The sequence below is a fragment of the Heterocephalus glaber genome, unplaced genomic scaffold (assembly GCF_053883595.1).
Source record: "Heterocephalus glaber isolate CG9 unplaced genomic scaffold, H.glaber_assembly_v1.0 deba00001457, whole genome shotgun sequence".
Lineage (NCBI taxonomy): Eukaryota > Metazoa > Chordata > Mammalia > Rodentia > Bathyergidae > Heterocephalus > Heterocephalus glaber.
This window is the reverse complement of record NW_028258305.1, coordinates 46,068,663-46,084,417: the sequence shown is the minus strand read 5'-3', so window position 1 is coordinate 46,084,417 and position 15,755 is coordinate 46,068,663. Positions and strand designations below refer to the sequence as shown.

The following is a 15,755-nucleotide window of genomic DNA, read 5'->3' as shown; positions in this document are numbered from 1 at the left end:
ATCAGAAAATGGAAAGACATACCTTGCTCCTGGGTGGGAAGAATCAACATAATGAAAATGGCCATACTTCCAAAACTGCTATATATATTCAATGCAATCCCAATTGAAATTCCAGCAGCATACTTCAAGGACCATGAGAAAATTATCCAAAAATTCATTTGGAACAAGAATAGACCCAGAATAGGAAAAACAGTTCTAGGGAACGGAGATATGGCAGGGAGTATCACAATCCCCAACTTGAAACTAAAGTACAAAGCTACTGTGATAAAAACAGCATGGTACTGGCAAAGAAACAGACCTGAGGACCAGTGGAACAGATTAGAAGATTCAGAAACAACACCAGACACACTCAGGCATCTTATCTTCGATAAAGGAGCCAAACACCCTCACTGGAGGAAAGATAGCCTCTTAAATAAATGGTGCTGGAAAAATTGGGTTTCAGCTTGCCAAAGATTAAAACTAGACCTATATCTCTTGCCATGTACTAAATTAAAATCAAAATGGATTAAAGATCTAAATATTAAAATAGAAATGATGAACAGGCTGGAACAGAGGTAAGGTAGAACTCTTGAAGACATTGGTGTAGGAAAAGATTTTATGAACAAAACCTCAGTTGCCCATGAACTAGCACAAACAATCAACAAGTAGGATCTCTTCTTATTAAAAAGCTTCTGCACAGCAAGAGAAACCACCAGCAGTGTGAAGAGACAACCCACAATGTGGGAAAAAATCTTCACCTGCTCTTCCTCAGACAAAGGGGTACTATCTCGAATCTGTAAAGAACTGAAAAGATCAGACCTCCCAAATTTAAAGACACAGTCTGAAAATGGGCATCTGAAATGAGCAGACATTTCTCAGACAAAGAAGTAGAAATAGCAAATAAATACATGAAAAAATGTTTGACATCACTGGTCATTCGAGAGATGCAAATGAAAACAAAGCTGAGATTCCACCTCAGTCCAGAAAGAATGGGTGCTATCATGAAATCAACCAATAACAAATGCTGGGAGGGCTGTGGGGAAAGAGGAACCCTGCTCCACTGCTGGTGGGAGTGTAGACTGGTGCAAGCACTGTGGAAATCAGTATGGAGATACCTCAAAGAACTAGGACTGGAAATCCCATTTGACCCAGCTATTCCCCTGCTGGGTATTTTACCCAAAGAATTAAAAGAATCATACCACAGTGATATATGTATACCCATGTTCATAGCAGCACAGTTTGTGATAGCTAAAACTTGGAAACAGCCCAAATGCCCATGAACTGGAGACTGGATAAAGAAATGTGTTTTTTTCTTATAAAATGGAGTAGTACTCAGCCATAAAGAATGAGAAATTAGAGACATTTATAGCTAAATGGATGCACATTGAGGTGACACTCTTAAGTGAAATAAATAGGACAAACATGTATAAATACTGAATAGTTTCTCTAGTGTGAGAAACTGAAAGTGTAAATAAGGACTAAAACATATAATAGATAATGTGAAATAGGAAAAAAAGGAGCAAAGGGGAAGGGAAAGTGGGAGAGCTAGGGGAAAGGATAGAAGGGAATGGAATTAATAAGAGAAAATGAAAAAATGGAAACAAAATCTTTGTAAATAGGGAGGGATGGAGGGGTTGAAGGGAGGGTTGGGCAAGGGTGAAAAATAAGAACCAAGAGAGATTATGTAAAGGTACAAATTTCCAATGATGAATGCCATTATATTGTATACCTAAAATGTACCAATGATTAGAATGAATAATCGATAATGTAAAATAGGAAGAAAAGGTCCAAAGGGGTAGGGGTATTGGGAGGGGCATGGGAAAGGAAAGAAGGGAAAGGAAAAACAATGAGAAATGGAAAAAGTGGAAATAAAGTCTTTGTAAATAGGGAAGGGTGGAGGGCGTGAAGGGAGGGCTAGGAATGGGGAAAAAATAAGAACCAAGACGCATCATTTAAAGGTACAAGTTTCCAATGAGAAATGTTAATGTGTTGTATACCTAAAATGTATCAATAAAAGAATTTAAGTAAAAAACAAAATAAAACATTTCCTCTCTTGTAATCTTTAGGTTTTGCAGCTTTTTGCTGTTTATGTTTAGATCCCATCCATCTGAAGTTCTGCTTTGATTAGATTGTAGGAGTAATTTTCTCCATAGATTTTCTTCATTAGTTTTTATTTTTTTGTGGTTGTACTTATTTAAATTCCCATTAAACCATTGCCTTTCACTCTGGACAACATTTGGTATAATTTAAAAAAAATTTTGGGTCAGGTCTGTAGATAATAAATGATGTGCTATTGCAGTTTAACAAGTTGGTTGAGCATTTCTAATCTTTTGAGCATTTTCGACTTCAGAGTCATTTCTTTTGTCCATCTTTGTTCAAATGTCATCTTCTTGGTGGGACCTACCCTGACTATCCTATTTCAAATTGCAACCCTTCAGTGCATTTCTGATTCCCCTTAAACTACTCTATTTTTAGTTTCCTTTATAGTATTTATTATTTTCAGAGGCATAATTTATTTTGTTAACTGTGTATTGCCCACCTCTTATAGACCTTTCCGCTATCTATAGGATTGCTGTCTGTTTCATACACTGCTGTTCCTGAGTAGTGCCTAGCAAACAGTATGTGCCTCTGAGCTGAATTATATTGCCTCCTCTATACCCCAAATTATATGTTGAAGCCCTAACTCCCTGATTCCAGTGCCTCAGAATATGACTATACTTACACACACACACACACACACAATACATACATATATATATATATATATGTATGTATATAATTTGCTATTTTTTGGAGCTCTTTGTATAATAAGAACATTTGCTTTTTCATTCTCTTGCCGAAATTTGTTTTCCTAGTTTTTATTTTGCTGTTCATCTTTGTTTATATTTAATTACCTTTTCACTGTGTTTACAACGGGGTTTTAAAATCTGTGCACAAATTTTTAATGTCAATGTAGGCAAATCAGTCATTTCTTAATATATATGGAGTTATTACTGGGATTTTTATTGTATTCACTTCCAATATCTGTTTACTTTGGTGCTGGCATTGTATTTTTTTAATTATTATAAATTTATAGTACATTTTAATGTCTGTTTTCATTATTTTCTTTTTTATAGATGCAATATTTTCAAATTAGCATGAGAATACTAAGTTAAGATTTAATAATATCTGTTTTGCTGCAAATGTGCTTCATAAAAGTGTATTTGTTTTAATTCCTATAAGTTGGTCATTTTGTTTAAAAACAATAAAGTTCACTTATATGGGCTGTGGTTTTTGTTTTTCAGTTGATTTTTGTTCATTCTGTTATTGATGGCTATGGTTTGGGTGAGGGAAGTGTATATTTGTCCAATATTGGAATTTATATATAATTTCTCATAAAGGAGAAAGAAAATTAGAATTACTATCATTTTATTTAGCTAGATTAGAGGTAAAACTGCTTTTAAAGATGTAGAGAAAAAGTAGAGGACAGCCTCTGGTAATAATCTCACCAATATGTTCAGCATCTTTTTAGAGTATTTGTTTTTAGTTTTGAATGTGACTCAACTAGTTAAGACTCTCCCAGGCTGGGGTGAGGCAAGTGAGATGCCTGGGAGACTTGCAGAGACCTGACATGGGAACCTTTAGAGCTGTTCTTGCCCCACTTTGGGTTTTCTAAGAGTATGCCACAAGCACCAAGGCCAGCAAGACTGTGAGTTACAGATTTCTTCCTCGGGAGCTGCTGGCCAAATCCACGGTGATGTTTATCTCACAGGCCACTCTTCCCTGTAGCTCTGTCAGCCATGTTTTGGGAATTGTCAGCAGCAGTTCTGTTTGGCATATTAGTTCCACCCACACACTTCCAAGTCAGGAAGGTCCTTCATGTAGAACGATTTAGAATTGGAGTTTTTCTTCATTCTAGTCTCCTTTGTTAAATGCTCTATAAAAATTTCTTTAATTTCTGACATATAGTCAATCACCTTTCTTTTTCAAGATTGAAATGGAGGAAATTTATGTTTACTTACTCCAATTTGAAAAAAGTTAAATATATTCAATCATTTTAAAGTCTTGAAATTCATACTCTTTTATTTCAATCTCTTTTCAATATATATCTTATACATAGTTGAATTTAAACTTCTATATCATTTAATTTTTACCTAAGCTTATATCAGAAAATTTTCCTCTTTGATTTCTTGATGATAACCATTCCTTCTGTAGTAAGATGGAATCTCACTGTTGTTTTAATTTGGATTTCTCTAATGGTCAGAGATATTGAACGTTCTTCTGAGAAGTGTCTATTCACTTGAGTTGTCTTTTATTTTAGTGAGTCTAATATTTTTGAGTTTTTTATATACTCTTGATATTAGTTCTTTGTTTGAGGAGTAGCTAGCAAAAGTTTTCTCCCATTTTGTAGGTCATCTTTCACTCTGCTGGTTGTTTCCTTTGCTGTGCAGAAGTTTTAAATTTGACATAACACCATTTGTTGATCCTTGGAGTTATTTCTTGTGCAGTTAGAGTTCTGTTTAAAAGTCCTTACCTATGTATATGTTTTCAAGAGTTTTGCCTATTTTATCTTCCAGCACATTGTTTCTGTTTTAATAGTTAGAACTTTGGTCTATTTCGATTTTAGTTTAGTGTACAGTGAGAGATATGGTTCTAAATTCAGTCTTCTATGTGTGTGTAGCCAGTTTTTCTAACACCATTTGCCAAACGGGCTATCTTTCTTCTATTATATGTTTTTGGTCCCTTTGTGAAAGATCAGATGACTGAATGTGCTTGGGGTTGTTTCTGAATTCTGTATTCTGTTCCACTGATTTCTTATCTGTGTTTATGCCAGTACCATGCTGTTTTTATCATTGTAGCTTTGTTGTATAACTTGAAATTCAGGATTGTGATACTTCCTGCTTTGCTCTTGTTGCCCAGGATTGCTTTTGCTATTCTGGTTCTCTTCTGATTGCATATGAATGGTGAGGCTGCATTGGAGAAAGGAACCTTTCTACACTGCGGGTATGTAAACTGTACAAACTCTATACAAATCAGTGTGAAGATTCCACAAAAAAATAAAACTAAAATTCCATTTGACCTAGTTTTTCCCTTCTAGGTATCTTCCCAAAAGAGTTTAGATCATCATATTATAGTGATACATGCATAACCATGTTTATAGCAGGGCAATTCATAATAGCTTAACTTGGAAGCAGCAATATATCCATCAACAGATGAATGGATGAAGAAAATGTTGTATTTACACACAATAAAGAACTACTCTCCTATAAAGGACAAATATGGGTCATTAATAGGAAAATGGGTGCACCTTGAGATCATATTGTTAAGCAAAATAAGTCAGCATATACAAACTTAAATATCACATGATTTATTTTATATGAGAAATCCAACATATAAATAAAGAAAAAGATAAAAGATAATAGGAAACAGGAAATAGATCTTTTGCAAATGGGAGGGAAACCAAGAAACAAAGGGAAGAGGAGGTTGAGAAGGAGAAAGAGATGTAAAAATATTAAGATGTGTTTTGCACATGTACCAGCTCTCTTTAATGTAATCATTATGTACTGCAAACATGTACTAATAAAGATAAAATTTAAACCAAACAAAAGAAAATTTTCCTGGTGTTTGGAAGATACATCCAAATGGCTGCATCATATTCCATGAAAAGGATATGCAGGTTTTGAATTTTGCTCTGCCATTTGATTTTTGATTATTTTTGTGTATGAGAGATCTTATAAATGTATTGACAACTAAATTTGTTACAAAAGTGTATCTACTCTATGTAACACTGTGTTTTTTGACCCTGGTAGTGATGGAAGAGAGATGTCTTGGTGGGATTTCAGATCATAAAGTATAATGCAATGTATAAGAAATATTTTTGGAACACGAAAAGAGAGTATTATGCTTGGCCTTGGAATTGTGGACATGGCTTCAGTGATGAATGGCATTTGAAATTTCCTTAAAGGCTTACTAGAGTTTTCAGAGTTAGGAGAAAGAGCATTCAAAGTTGACAAAAACAACATAAATAAAGTCATGGTGTTGAAAAATATGGAATGTAGTGTTTTGTTGTTTATCTGCTTACAAGAATGCACCATTTGTGTAGACTCTGTTTTAGAAAATACCGTGCTATCTGTTTTTAAAACCCTTTTATAGATCTTTATAGATTCTAAGAAAATCTAGTCAATTATGTTTTATGTCTACATACTTTTTCTTCCCTTCTTTCTTAGCTGGCAGCTGTGAAAAATAAAATAGGAGGTAATGGTTTGATATGTATCTTTTGAATTTTGAGTTTAAAATCATTACTTTTGTCTGAATATATTTTGGGAAAGGGCATGATCTTAGAAAGACTGAGAGCAACCTGAAAACATCTTCAAGGTCTTGCATGGAGATGAATGGATAATTTTTCAAGAAATAATCATTATGTTCAAAGTTGTATGAAAACTGGAATATAAAATAGAAGAAAGTAACTTTTTCTGTCTTCACTCTTGCTTGTCTACAGTTCCTGAAACATTGACAAGATTCAAGAACTACTGATAGTGAAGCCTAAAACTATATAGAGACTTTTTATGTGCTCTAGTGTTCCCAGAATGTATTTTATGTGTAGAAATCACCAACTCTGGTAACAAGGATACTTTTTATCAAATTATCAAAAGGGTAACGAGATTTGTTAAGGCCAGAGATGTAATGATTAGGTAATATGTCGAGCCTGTGGAAGCACTAATTGTAGCGTGAGATTGAAGTCTGTTGAAATCAATTAAAACTCTGAGGATGTGTTGACGTAAATTAGAACAATGCCTGATGTCAGAAGCACTATTAGACCACCGAATGAAAATCATGTGCTACTGCTGTTTTTATGACTGTCTTCACCACAGTGAGGCTATAGTTATCATACTGAGGAGGATTAAGAGCTTTGCACTTCTATTAGCAAACCTACAATTATCCAATGGAGGAAGACATGATAGATAAAATGCAACAAAGGGGAGATCTGCATCAACTTAATTTATCTCAGCCACTAACCTATCGTACTTAGTAAAATAATTCTGAACTTTATGGAAGATAAAACTTTATGGCAGCTGTCTTATAATTTGAAAATTACTAAATTAGCATTTCTGGGATAACTGTGGCTGTGATTCACATATAAGAGTGGGTAATGCATTTTTATTTTTTTAATAATGACTACTTTAATGTGCTCTATATAAACACATAACATTTGTATTTATATATGTAAAACATAAAATTCTTATAAAATACTTTAATGTTTTTACTTAGTATGTGTGTAATCCAGCCCTGGTTCCCTCTTTAGAATTTGGGCAAAGGAGGGTTTTTTCACATAACTCATCTGCCCAAAATTTTCTCAGACAGTATGGCTAATGTACACTGACATGTAGGCTGAAATCAGCTCACAAATTTTCCTCAGTAAATGTGTATCAGCATATATATGTATACTTCAACTTCATTTTATATGTTTATTAAGATCCCCATTGTTTCAAAACTACATATCTAGTATGAGTTAAATACAACAGAAAAAGGGAATATACGCATAGGATAAGAGACAGAAGGAGGGAAGGAGAGAGTCAGAGAGAGAGAGAAAGAGAGAGATCAATCCCTTAGCTTTCTACTTTGGAAACATGAAGATTTTACTTGAAGTGTCTGCCTTGTTTCCTTGCACTAAATTACTACCAGCAAGTGAAATTTGTTACTCGTGTGAATAGACTACACTTGTCTCAAATATCATGATTCTAAAAAAGATCTTGTTCTTATAGCATTTCCCTCAGGGACTTAGAATTGATTCATTCTACAGATATTTTGGCATGTCTGCTGGATGCAAATCGTTCTATAAATATTTATGCAAGGTCTGTGTTTGCGACACAAATGAATAATATCATTCCTGACCTCAAGGAGTTTATTTCTGATAAAGGAGATGAGAAAATTATGGTTATCTGTAATAAAAGGTGAGCTAGATTGAGTTCTGCATTAATGTCCATTTAATATTTAAGGAGTAGCGCAGAGTAGAATTTAGTGTCACAAATGTATTTTAATTTAAACTCATACCAACAAAGGGTACTTTTTTATTCCTGTACTCCGTGGGTATGCAGTGAATGTTTTTCAGAAAGAACACTGTCACTGTGCCATTAAGAGACAAAGCAATTGGATGAGAGTTTGAGTCTTCTGTGTACTTTGGCATATAGGACGTTATCTTGCTCTTGCCACTCAAATAATGAAAGCAAACAAACAAAGGAAAACACCTGCTTATTTTACCTCTAACTGTGTTTTTCTTCATCCTGGCCCCCAAGGGCCAGTTTAGTCCGCAGCTGTGCACCATGTGTGCCCAGAATCTGTAGGAATGTCCGCTGTTATCTGCACAGTACACACTAATTCTCTCTTTTTCTTCTCAAGGAATAGTTATGATTAAATTTAGGCATTTTAGGGTTTATTTTAACAACATGCATGATAAGGAATAATATGCATATACACATAATTAAAATTACCCTTCAATTCACAATGGGCATATTATCACAGCTCATCTTTTCATATTTGGCAGCTACAGAGGTATGTGAAGAATTGCCCTCCCCATGGCCTGCTTCTTCTGGAGAGAGGAGGAGGTCCAGCTGTCTGCACAGTGATTACTCTGCAGACTTTACCCAGGGAGTCATATGCAATGAAGTCCTTTCTGATTGGCTTGGGAAATAAGAAAACTCTATCCCTGACATTAGCATATTGCAGAGGAAGATAGACTTGAGCGTGTGTGGGTCAGTCACAATTTAAAAAGTCAGTTTTTCTGGAGTATTTTTGATTGTGTGCGTTTGATTTGGGACTTAGCTGTTCTTCATAATGGATTTCAAAATGTTATCAGCTTTGCCACTGTGAATGCACTTGTTTCAGATGGGGATACAGCGCCAATCAATTTAATGTACAGCAAACAAGAAAAACCACCTCTCTGAAGATTCTGTGGTGATTTCATCCTTGTTGTAATTCCTCATTGTTTTGGAGGCTCCCAGTAATGTTCACAGGCTTGGGTAGAAGGCTGGGGCATCGCCTTTTCGCCAGGTTGTAAATAGGAATACATATATATTTAAAAAATTTTAAGTGTGCTTTGTTTTATGATGTCTAAATTTGTTCTTTAAACAATGGCTCTACAGTAATTAAGTCAAGATACATATAAATGAGAGCTCAAGGTGATGTTAGTGTAGTTTAAGTCCTGGTGTTGTGTGGATTAAAAATAGTAGCAGCCTGGGCCGGGGATTTAGCTCAGTGGTGCTGCTGCCTGTCTTGCAAGTGCAAGGTCCTGAGTTCATTCCCCGGTACAAAAAAAAAAAAAAAAAAAGAAACAGCAGCCAGTTATATGGTAAGTGATAAACTAAAAGCACATTGCCAAATATGTTAACATTATCCCCTTTTAAAATAACTTTTCATATATGGGATAATATCTTCAGAGTCATCCAGCAGACCCACATAGATTTATATTTTCACCAAGAAAAAATTGAGAGTTTTGGAATTAGCAAGAATATGTTTGATTTGGTCTACAATATCATCATAAAAGAGCTTTTACATTTCTATTATTCATCCTTGCCATTGACTGGTGTTATGTAGTATTTGACATACTCTTTTTGTAAAATTAGTGTTTAGTTTCTTTTCATGCTGTATCATGACTACTGTCATATCTGCCTTTTTCCTTCTGGACTTCCAGAAGTGGCTTGTGACTAACAAGAGAGGCATAAATGTTGTCTTTATCTTGTTGATCATCTTTCTAGTTGGCCAGGAACAGCCTCTCAGTGATCTCTTGGATCTTGCAGTAAATGTTGGGGAATGAGATTTCCATACATGATCATGAGATTGTGAAGGGAGATGAGGTCAAGCTGTAGACAATTGCCCTTACAGAAATTATGCTAAAAAGATGTAATTGATATGAAGCCTATTGGCTTTATTAATAAGTCATTTCTAAGAGTCAAAATGAGGTAAATGGATTTGAGTTTGAACAAGACTGTGGCCTGCTCAATTAAATGTAATAATGAAGATTTACAACAGGATTAGATATATTTTGGTAGAGTTTTCTAGTTGACTTATAGAAGAAGTATTGCTGCAGCCCCTCTTTTTTTCCTGTCCACAACATTCTCCAAGACAGACATTGTACAGGAAACCTTTTAAACTGCCCATGGCAACTAAATATTAGAATATTCTCTGAGTTGCTACAGCACCTATGTTTGTAGTTTGAACTATTTCATGTTTTTAATAAGACAGGATTAGTGACCGAGTAATTTGGGGCATCATGTGTTAGTGATATTACAAAATTTTGTCCCATTACAAATGGCATTGATTTGGACTATGTTACTATTTTTACTTATTTTTTAGCCTTTCAATGCTTTTAAATATCAGAGCATTTGTTAAGAAATTAGAATTTTTCATATCTTATCAGTTTTGCCTTTTGCTTAGACTCTTCTATGTACTGTCATGTCTCTTCAGTCTGTCAAGGCCAGCTCTATGCAATCTTCTTTCATGTTTTTTCCTAAAGGAATGTCTTTTGATAAACAGATATATCTGGAGTCTTTCTCTTGTCAAATTTATAGATCAACTTTTATAGTTGTGGCAAAATGAACCTGCTGAACTTGTTTCTCAGATTCTCTTGAAAAAAGTTATAAAAAGCAAACTATATAGAATATTTCAACATTTCTTTTTTGATTCATAGTTATATGACTAATATAAAAATTAAAGTTCAGTTTCCACCATTCAAACATTTGATTTCCCTTATCCCTGTTTATTTTTCTTATTGAGTAGGTGAGTTTGGGAAACATAAAAATGTACCCATACAAGAAAAGATTCTGAATGAAGTACATTGCCTGCACTGAATCTATCATTCAGTTTAGCGGTTTTAGCATTTATTGCTTACCTCAGTGATATACTTTGTTAATAAGTAATCACGAAAGCATTTTGTAAGGTTAGTGTTCTTATGTTAGATTATTTGTAGCAAAAGTTTATGATATAGCTAGAGAAGGAAAAATTCTACTTGCTTTATCCTTGCTTAATTGTGGGCATATTTCAACAGTTTTCTTGAAAGTTGCTAGATTCTGTTAACAACTTTTGGAATTAAAAAAAGACTCATTGTTTAAATAATCTGAAAACAGATTGATTTCTTCCTATGACTTCACTAATAAAAATTTAAAAAATTTTTTATTTATCAGTTATTTAATGGAAGAAATAAGGCATAACCAATACCTTTAAAAGCTTTTGTATTTCCCACCCTAATTATAGTATCTATCCTCCTAATTGATATCTTTCCTGATATTAGTGATTATTATTCAAATGCTTTCTGTATAGCTTTATAACATTTGTTTCTTTCCTGTGTAGAACTGCTTTCATTGTGTCCCATAGATTCCTGTATGTTGTACTGGCATTATCATGTACTTGTAGAAACTGTCTAATTATTTCTTTAATTTCCTCTATGACCCATTGGTTGTTCAGGAGGGTGTTATTTCATTTCCATGTGTTTGTGGGAGTTTTGCAGTTTCTTATGTCATTGATTTCCAATTTTATTGTACTATGGTCTGATAATATACAGGGGATAACTTCAATTCTTTTACATTTACTTAGACATGTTCTATGAGCTAGCATGTGGTGTATTTTGAAGAATGACCCATGTGCAGCCGAAAAGAATGTGTATTCTGATTTTGTGGGGTGGAACACTCTGCAAACATCTATTAAGTTCATTTGTTCAATAGCTTGGTTCAGTTCTAGAATTTTGTTGTTAAATTTTGTGTAGATGATCTGTCTAATTGTGATAATGGGGTATTGAGATCCTCCTCTACAATTGTATTAGAGCTTATTTGTTTTTTCATGTCTATTAATATTTGTTTTGTATAGTTGGGGGCATTCGTATTTGGTGCATGTATATTTATGATTGTCATCTCTTTCTCTTTGACTGTTCCCTTCACAAGGATGTAGTGACCATCTTTGTCTCTCTTAATTAGTTTTGGTTTGAGATCTACTTTGTCTGCAAATAAAATTGCTACCCCTGCTTTCTTCTGGGTTCCTGTCACACAGAGAACTGTTTTCCATCCTTTTACTTTCAGTCTGTGTATTTCTTTTTGAGTTAAGTGTGTTTCTTGTATACAACATATTGTTAGATTTTGCTTCTTAATCCATTCTGTCAGTCTATTTCTTTTGATTGGTGAATTGAGACTGATAGAGAAAATTTGAACTATAAGTTAGTTATTAAGGTAGCTGAAGTAGAATAAGTAATACATTCCTTTAAGATTTACCTTTCCTATAACTCTTATTGTTTAAGGTGATGGCTAACTGAATCTTTGACCTGTAACCTAGCTGTAGATAACATTTAACCTGGAGAAAAACAAAGTAGAAATGTTTGGGTAGTTTACAATGTATGTGTTGTAAGCACCATCTGTTTGTTATATGTCTGTGACTTTAACCATTCACAGGAACTAGTTGTAAAAGAGAAACAAAAGTTTTACTAAGACTACCAGGAATGAGGTAATGGCTAAAAGAAGATATAAAAGGAAATGTGAAAACAAAGAACGGGGCGGACATTGATCAGATGAGTTTCTGGCAGTCCCACCCTGCTAGCAGGTAAAGGCTTTGTTTTTTTGCCTAACTTCTGTGTCTCTGTACATTTCTTTCTGTGATTCTGGAACAAGACCATTAACATCGATAGTTATAATTGATAGATATTGACTCATCCTTGTCATGATGTTTTACTATTGTTGGATTTTTTATTTCTTTTCTTTTTTTTCCCTTTCCCTTTAGTTTCTTGCCTTGCCTGGTGGCTTTCCTCTGTTAGGCCTCACGGAGCTGTGAACTTTATTGTCTTTTTCTAGTATATTTCTTAGAATTGTTTGGAGTGCTGGTTTGGTGTTCATGAAATTTCTCAGGTGTTCTTTGTCATGGAAATATCTAATTTCCCCATTGATTTTGAAAGAGAATTTTGCAGGATACAACAGTCTGGGTTGGAAGTTATTTTCTTTTACAGCTTGAAATACTTGATTCCAGGCTCTGCTTCATTTGAGTGTTTGTGTTCAGAAGTCTGCTGTGATTCTGATGGGCTTTCCTATGTATGTGATTTGTTTCTTTTCTCTAACTGCTTGTAGGATTTTGTTTTTCTTTTGCCTTTCTGGGATCTTGACTATTATATGTCTAGGTGTAGCTTTTTTTGATCATGGGTAGTTGGAGGTCTATATGCCTCACTTATCTGTATGTCCAATTCTCTACCTCTGTCTGGGAAGTTTTCTACTATTACTTATGTGAACAGTTTTTTTATGTCACTTATACTTTCTCCTGCTTCTTCATGGACTTCTATCAGTCTTATGTTATTCTTCTTTGCATCATCTACCAGCTGCTGGATTGATTTCTTGTGTCCCCTACTATTTTTGAGAAATCTTTGTTTTCATGGTCCTGAACTGCAATCCTGTCTTCTAGATCTGATATTTATCTTCAGATTCCCTTAATCTGCTCTGCATGCTTTCAATGGAGTTTTTAATCTCCTGAATATCTGTTTGAATCTGTTTCATGGATTCCATTTCTTTCTTATGCTGGGCATCCATGGCTTCCACCATGTTTCTGAACTCATCTATTTTTTTTTATCTGTTTCTGTTCTAGAGCCTCTAATTATGTCTTTCACTCTGCTCACCATCTCTATAGTTACCTGGGAGATTATTTCTGCTTTGAATTTTTCTAGAGCCTCATTCATCTGTTTTGTTACTTCCTGTGCTATCAGTTCAGGGTGTCCAGGTGGTTGATTATCAGACTTTTCCACCCCATTTTTCCCAGAAAATGCCTTTTGTGGGGTGGAAGGCTGAGTTTGTGCCTTGCTTAAATGTATTCTCATTTTTGTTTTTGGTACTGTCAGTTTTAAGTCAATGAGTCTCAGTAAGCCAAGCACAGACCCGGGAGATTCAGGCAGATTTCTGGCTGCAAGTCCCAAATTGAGCTCCCTGTCCTTCTGTAGGGTTGAACTCTGCAAGGTTCTATTACAGGTTCCAGCTGTCTTTCCCCTGAAGATAGTCCAGGTTCAAATGGGAGGTGATGATCCCTCCAACTTACCATGTACGGTGGTCTGGTGTGCCTTTATTGCAGAGATTCTCTTCACTTTTCCAGTGGGCTTCAGTTTTGATCAGGGAGCCTGAGAGAGGCCCTCTGTCTGTTGTTCACTTCTGCAACTCAGGACAATGGCCTTTATGTCCCCCTGTGCCTTTGTAGTGTGGAACCAGGTAGCTGCACAACCAAGAGGTGAGAGGCGGGGGAGTTGGTGGTGTTAGCTGTTGGTACAGGTGCCCACGCAGCCAAGCTATTGGCCAGTGGGCCTGCCAGTGTGTGTGTGTGTGTGTGTGTGTGTGTTTTCTCACAGTCTCCTGGATGCAAGTGGGTCAATTTTATTGATCTTTTCAAACAATCATCTCTCAATTTCTTTCATTTTTGCCATTGTTTTTCAATTTCATTGATTTCTGCTTTGATCTTTGTTATTTCCATTCTTCTGCTTGTTTTGTGTTTCTTTACCTTTTAGTTTTCCAGTCTTTAAGATAAAAAAATTCAGATAATATACTTGAAGTGTTTTCCTTTTTATATGAGAAAATAATTCTGTATATTTCCTGATAAGCCCTGTACTGTCTATATCCCACACATTTTGTTACATTGTGCTTTTACTACAGTTAAACATTTTAAAATTTTCTTACGGTTTTTTATTTAGCCTCTGAGTTATATAGAAATATATTTTTAAGTTCCACATATTTCACATTGCATTAAATATCTTTCTACATTTTTATTTTAAGTTTTCATTAAAAATAACTGATTGGATTTCATCAAATAGTTTTTATAATTTGCCTTTTACTTCAATATTTTGCTTTTGAAATTTAACCAAATTGATACCTGAAGATTTATTTCTTTCAGCTGTTTCATAGTATTAATCATATGAATAACCCAACCTGAGACAGAAGTTTCTCTACTTCTGTACAATTAATTATAACTTGTCTTAATTACTATTTCTCATTGCTGACACAAAATACCCGACACCCCTAGTTAAAGGGGACAGGGCTTATTTAGCTCACAGTTTGTAGAGATTTCAGTCCTTAATTGGCTGGCTCCAAGGCAGGGTGGCATGTCAGACAGGCATCTCAGAGGAAAAACAGTTCATGGTGGGCAGAATATCTTAAGCAAGCCATAAGCAACAAGAACAGCTTATTTGTGCCCCTTTTATATTACATCTAGGTTACCTGGCTTAGGGTAGGTACCAAACCAATCAGTGGACTAATTTAGTAATCACACACCCTCAATCCCAGCATCACACATTCTAGATCCTGCCACCTCTGCAAAAGCCCCAGTTATGACTGTATGAGGTTTTGGGGAGACATCTAGACACAAGCCATAGCATCACTGTTTTTGCTATTAAAATAAATGCTACAACAAATATTTTGTACATATCTCATATTTATTATTACTTTGTTGACTAGATGTACAAATAGCAGGTAGCTTTAGTCTAAAACACCAAGTTGTTTAGTTGTTTTTCCAATCTTTTATATCCTATCATCCTAAATACTTTTGTCCTTAATGAGGGAGCTTCATAATGAATTATAACAAAAACCCCTGATACATTACAGAGAAGAAACAAACAAATCCACAGTCATAATAGAAAATTACAGTACCTCAATACCAATAGGTGATAGAACACATAAACAGAAAAGTAATGGTGTTGTAGAAGACTTGAAGTATACTATCAGCCAATTTGACCTAGTTGATATTTACAGGAAAGTTTATCCAATAGAAGCTGAGTATGTATTCTTCTCAAATGTACATGG

At 34.8% G+C, this 15,755-nt stretch overlaps 1 long non-coding RNA gene across 1 annotated transcript in view; it reads left to right on the top strand.

The window, feature by feature from the left end:
* The first annotated feature begins 12,167 nt into the window (after positions 1 to 12,167).
* LOC147827081 (uncharacterized) overlaps positions 12,168 to 15,755 on the top strand; it is a 101,977-nt gene continuing 98,389 nt past the window's right edge. The window contains exon 1 of the long non-coding RNA XR_015453247.1: positions 12,168 to 12,537. This is a non-coding gene — a long non-coding RNA (uncharacterized LOC147827081). The remainder of the gene's footprint in view (positions 12,538 to 15,755) is intronic.